Raw genomic sequence first — 6,088 nt, forward strand, 5'->3', positions numbered from 1 at the left:
CTTATAACGTTGCTGAGGCAAAACAACAACAAAACCACATTTTTAAATATGTCTTTCCACTTAAAAGTAGCAGTTTCCAGGAACCTGTCATGCTAAGTGAGGACTTACTATAATTCCTTAAAGCACTTAGTGCAGGTACCCTGTAGGTACTCAGTAACTGTTAACTATCAACTTTGTATTTAAATACTTTGTGAATTATAAAGGAGGTGATATAGTACATGTAAAGACACTTGTGCTTAATGCAAAAATAGGTATCCCCCTCCCCTCTCCTGGCTTGTTTCCTTGTCCTGTGTGAAACGTCAAGGAAAGTGCTACCGTACTTGAACCTAGAGAAAACCGTCTCAGGGTATATCCCTTTATTATTTTCTGTGCTGAGTGGAATTACACAAAATGGAACACTGCCCGCTGGGAACTTCAGTCTCTATAAGACTCCATTAAATGCCAGAAAAGCAAAATGTATGAAAGTCCTGAAGCTAGCAAAGGTCATTTATGCATTCCTGGCTGAAAATTGAGAACTTTATAGGGGGTCTTGGATCAGGACTCCAACGTTTGCCCTGGGACCTGTAGAATCCACAGGCTTCATTTAATTTCATTTGCTCTGTGGTTTGCTGAGGACAAGCCTGCTTGACTCAAAGTACAGAATGCTGACATGTTTAGCCTACAGTATCCCTTTCCAGATATGGACTCATCTGTGGCAGTTATTCTGACCCTGCTTTACTTCATCAAAATGGAATGGTGAGAGCCCAGATTTACTTTTCTAAGGACATGTGTGTCATGCAAAAATGGGTTTAAATTGAGAGTATTACAGATGGACCATGTTGCTGTAGTGGAATTCCAGTCAGTTTCTTTTTGTTTTAAAAGAAGTGGTTAACTCATTTTACAGGTGATTAAGGACATCAGTTTTTGATCAGTTGATGTGACCTCTATACGACTATTCTTGGCATTATATACTTTTTACATGGTGAGAATGTTTACTCTCCATGTTGGAAAAACATTGACACATTATTGACTTGCCCAAATTTTCTTAAGAGAAGCAGCAATTTATTATTTTGATTATGATTTTAGTTTTACTGAGATTAGAAATATAATACAAGTTTTGAATGTACTGGTAAATTGTCTAAGAAAATTTACCACCAAAGCATGTTAAATAAAAACTCAGACATTGAATTAATTTTTAATGACACATTTTTATAGTTTTTTTTTTTCAGTGACAAATGATTGCATATATACATATGTGGTAACGTGATCTTTTCATACATGTATACTTTGTGGAATTATCAAATTAGGCTAATTAGTATATTACTTCAAATATTTGTTATTTAATTATGGTGAGAATTAAAATCCTCTCATAGCTATTTTGAAATGCACAATACATTAGTGTTCATTGTAGTCACCTTTATGTGCAATAGAACACCAAAACTTATTCCTTCTCTCTACCTGTAACTTTGTACCTGTTGACAAATGTAAGGACACATTTTTAATTTACCCATATTCTTTCAATACCATGAAATGAAATATTCTGATTCAATATTGAAATATAACACATTCATCCTCTTGTTGAATACTGTATTAGCTTTCTGTTGCTACATAACAAATGATCACAACCTTGGTTACTTAAAACAATAAGCATTTATTATCTCAAGTTTTTCAGGAGTCAGGGGTCCAGGAATTGCTTAGCGGTCTCTGTCTAGGAGCTCAGCTGGCTATGATATGGTTTGGCTGTATCCCCACCCAAATCTCATCTTGAATTGTTGCTCCCATAATTCCAACATGTTGTGGGAGGGACCCGGTGAGAGAGAATTAAATCATGTGGGCAGTTTTCCCATACTGTTCTTGTGGTAGTGAGTAAGTCTTTAATCTGATGGTTTTATAAGAGTACCTTGCCTTTTTTAAAAAAAAAAACAACTTTATTTTTTTTCTCAAAATGTTATAAATGTTATTTCTCCTGAGTATCTATAGTACAGAGAACTTTACACATTTATCTAGTAATGAATAGAATCTAGTTTAACACTGATCTATTTTTACTAACAGTTCCTTAATTTTCAATTGGTGTTTATCCTTTTATTCCACGACCTTAGCTCTTTTTCTAGGCTTCTGCCACCACAAAATGTTACTTGTAAAACTAGATCCCAGCAATTCCATAATCTGAGATGACCTGTACTTCGCCTCTGCTCTCTTCCCTAATGCAGAGTCAGTGAGGGCAGCATTAGTAAGCCTGGTTCAGGGGAAGGTAACAGACCTTCAGAGAAAGGGTCCCAGGTCCGCAACCGAGGCAAGTGAACTTGTCAGACAGATGAAGCCTCTAACTAGAAGAAAGGATCAGTGCATTCATGGATGTACCACCATCCAGAAATCTCCCAGTGGCTTCCATACAAAAACTGACATTTCCAAAGATGGGAAGAACAGGTCTAGGAGGCAGAAAAGTGTCTTCCAGCAAAGTCTTCTGTAGCCCAAAGAGTGAGTGGGCTTTGGTAGCAAAAGCTTTGAAGGCTTCATCCTGGGTGAGTCTGACAAGGGCTGGGACCGGGCTGGGGCCAGGCTGGACCTGCAGCACCTCCTCAGTTCCACCTCCTCTTTCCTGGCCCCGCCTCAGTGCGTGCTGCCTCAGTTTGCCATCTCAGCAGAGAAGCCCCCATCACCGGGGGCTGGGCATGCCCAGGGCAGGTGTGGGGCCTGTAGCGGGGTGGCAACAAGTGGTTGGTGTCCCTGTAGTGGAGGCTCAGCACACAGCTTCTCAAATGAGAACAGGTGGGAAGCTGCTGCCTTCTTTTCCCTTTTGGTCTTCTTGGGGCCACCCTTCAGCTTCTGCTTTTCTTTATCTTCCCTGTTTTGAGGCCAGGAGGGAGCCAGTATCCTGGCCACTTCTGCTTGAGAGCTAGTCCCCTCCTCTTCATTAGAAGAGAGCCCACCTCCTGCATCTGTGTGGGGAGCTGGTGCCTCACTCTTGAGTCCGCAGCAACGCTTCAGCCTCTCCCTGATGAGCAGAACTTTGGCCAGCAGCTTCCAGTTCCCTAGAGCCCACTTCCCTCTTTTCTCCTTTTGCTTCTTTTCAATGATCATCTGCTCATTTTCCCAGGCGGACAGGAGCACATCCTTGAATTCCGCGCAGACGATGTATCTGCCAGTCATGGGATGGGAGTGGCCACCATGGAAATCAAAGCCAGTGATGACCTGGGCACAGCTGATTGATGTCCAGCTTGCGGGCCACATGTTGTAGATGGGGCAGGTCCTCCAGCTGGACACAGCCAACAGTCATTATGGTGGGCAGGAAGAGGTACACATTCCCTGACTTGTTCTGGGCACCTGAACAAGTGGGCGGGAGACCACGGCCACGAGAGGCTGATACTCTTCTGTCTGCCAGTAGCCAAACAGGCCTAGGTCATTTTGTTCCTCCAGCTGGTGCTCAGCAAGTCGGGCTTTCCAGGCATAGTTGGAATAGCCTTTCACCATTTTGTAGGATACTTCTCCATGCCTCACCACTCTTGCTTTCTTCAGCCATGTGTCCCTGGAGTGAAGAGTGTGCACACAATCCCTGGAGTGGGATTTTTCATGACAATACCCACTTTTTCACGACAATACCCAAGGATGGCAGCTGTCTCTGGAGAGATGGCCTCATATTTTAGGGGATGCTGCTTCAAGGCATACAGAGAGTGGTTCTTATATAAGCCAATGGCAGTGGGTAAAGACTGGTCCATGTATTTTGCCTGAAATTCCAAGTCTTTCTTCCCCTGTCTATAAATAGGCTCTGATATGGTCTTAAGGTCTTGGTGCATCACTCAGCAACAGCCCAATACTTGCAGGTCACTGTCATCCAGGCTGGGATGTACCTCTGTGTGACATCTCTGACCTAGCAGTCACTGTCCATGCCCACCACATAGGTCATAGGCTTGGTGGCATACCTGTAACAGGTCAGAGGCTGGACCACCGCATTGTGCACACAGTCCACACGTATCCACTTTTCCTCCTGTTCACGGCCTCTAGCCGCTGATGTACACCAGCCGGGATCCTTCTTTCTGCCTTCTGATCTACACCAGCTGGGATCCTTCTTTCTGCCTTCTCACCATCGCTGGACATTTTCTTTCCTCTTTTACTGCTCTAAGAGCTTGAGGATGCCGCTGGAAAGCTTGGTTCCTTATGATGGCTCCCATGCTGGGTGCTGGAGGCACTCTTGGTTCCAGCCTTTGTCCTCTGAAGAGCAGGGGCCTTCCTCTGCTTTGGAGGGCTGGGCTTAGAATCTTTATCAGAGGGAGCGAAGTTTTCTACAGTGAAGAGCTCAAAATCAGAGCCATTGCCAGCCTCATCACTCCCACTATCCTCTTTATAAAACACCCTGGAGGCCACTTGCCACTCTTGGCCATGTGGATGTCACATGGTTGCTTCCTCTTGCTTGTCCCTCATGCCCTCATCTTCCTCGCTGGAGGAGGGCTTGCTCTGTTTCCTTCTGCCTCCCTGTTCCTCTTCCATTTGGCACTTGGTTTGCAGGTGCCCTTAGCAAAGGTTTCCTCTTGTTTGGTTTATTTGCTGGTCTTTGGCTTGGTGTGATTTTCTAGAACTTAGCTGGAAGTTTCTGAGGAGCCTCCAGGATCCACAGTCAATCTCTCTTTGGAAGGTTTCTTTCTTTTTGCTGCTGCTGACTTCAGAGGAATTGACTGTAGAGACATTACCATCCAGGTCAGAAGCTGCAGAGCCTGGAGAATCAGTAAGAATATATGGACCAATTCCTCATCATCTCCAGCAGAGTAAATAGGAAATTTTCTTTCCAATGTAGTCTACAGGTTATCTTGTTCACTGTCTGAATGAAAGCTCTGCATTAACTGTAAATGTTCCAGTGAACCACTTCACCAGATTGGAGAGGTAGTAGGTGTCCACGTCTCGAGGAGGCACTCTGATAAAGCAGGCTGGGATGATGGAGAGGCCTATAGTATGCAGATCTGGCTGCCTGCAGATGTTATTTCAATAGAAGCCATTTGCTAGCAGGCAGGACATAACTTGTGTGTGTCCTCAAGGACCTCTTTATTGAAACATCTCATCATCCTCTGAAGGTGTGTCTCAAACTCCATTTTTATCTTTTCACTTCTTTCTCTTGCCTTTGCCTGCTCTGGCATTTCAGTCTTTATCTCCATTGGCTTCACAGGAAGGAGAGATTGAGAGAAGGCTGTGCTTTCTCTCATGTCACCCAGCACAGGCTCACTAAGTTCTTCAACCTCTTCCCACTCACCTTCACTTTCTTCCTCTTCTTCATTGCTGTCTTCATTCATGGTAGCCCCTCTCTTCGGATGGTGTGCCTTCTTGAGGTCACTTGGAAAGTCCCTGAAGTCATCTGCATCGCTGAGGACTTCATTCTTTATAACCTTGAGGTTTTCAGATTTAACAGTCGCCTTCGCCACTTTCTTTTTTGCTGGACCATCTGCTGAACCCCCAGGATCACTGTATCCTCTCTTCCTCTTTCCTTGTGAAACTTTGGAGAGAAGGCTCTTCTTTGGGGGTATCTCGTCTTCAAAGGCATCCTCCTTCTCCATCTCACACCTGGCCTTGCTCTTGCCCTTGAACTACTTGCTTGGTTTGTGTCCCTGCTGCCCTTGTCAGCTGTGCATTTCTGAGCCCTGTTGTTTGCTGGGGAAAATCCACTTCGTGAGTGACGTGATGCACTGGCCATTGTACGCTGGAGTGCAGGATCTGCCCCAAGGATGAAACCTTTCACTTGGTTCACACTCACTCTTGCCTGTTGCCATGTAAGACATGACTTTGCTTCTCCTTTACCTTCTGCCATGAGTGTGAGGCCTCCCCAGCCAAGTGGAACTGTGAGTCCATTACATCTCTTTTTCTTTATAAATTATGCAGTTTTGGGTATGTCTTTATTAGCAGCATGAGAACAGACTGATACAGGGTGTAATTAAGGTGTTGAATGATTTGGGTTCTCATTGATGGGCTCAATTCAGAGAAATTCACTCCTAAGATCATTTGTATCATTGGCAGAATTCATTTCCTTGTGGCTCTAAGACTGAGGGCTCTGCCCTTTAGATGTCTGTTGCCCGGAGGCCACCTTTAGGACTTGAGGCCACCTACTAGTCCTAGGGGCCAAGGGCGG

The 6,088-nt window shown here is 44.5% G+C and overlaps 1 pseudogene; it reads right to left on the bottom strand.

The window, feature by feature from the left end:
• Positions 1 to 2,604: 2,604 nt before the first annotated feature.
• On the bottom strand, positions 2,605 to 5,544 carry LOC108317936 (annotated as a pseudogene).
• Positions 5,545 to 6,088: the final 544 nt, after the last annotated feature.

Source organism: Cebus imitator, unplaced genomic scaffold (genome assembly GCF_001604975.1).
Source record: "Cebus imitator isolate Cc_AM_T3 unplaced genomic scaffold, Cebus_imitator-1.0 Scaffold212, whole genome shotgun sequence".
In the NCBI taxonomy this organism is placed as follows: Eukaryota; Metazoa; Chordata; class Mammalia; order Primates; family Cebidae; genus Cebus; species Cebus imitator.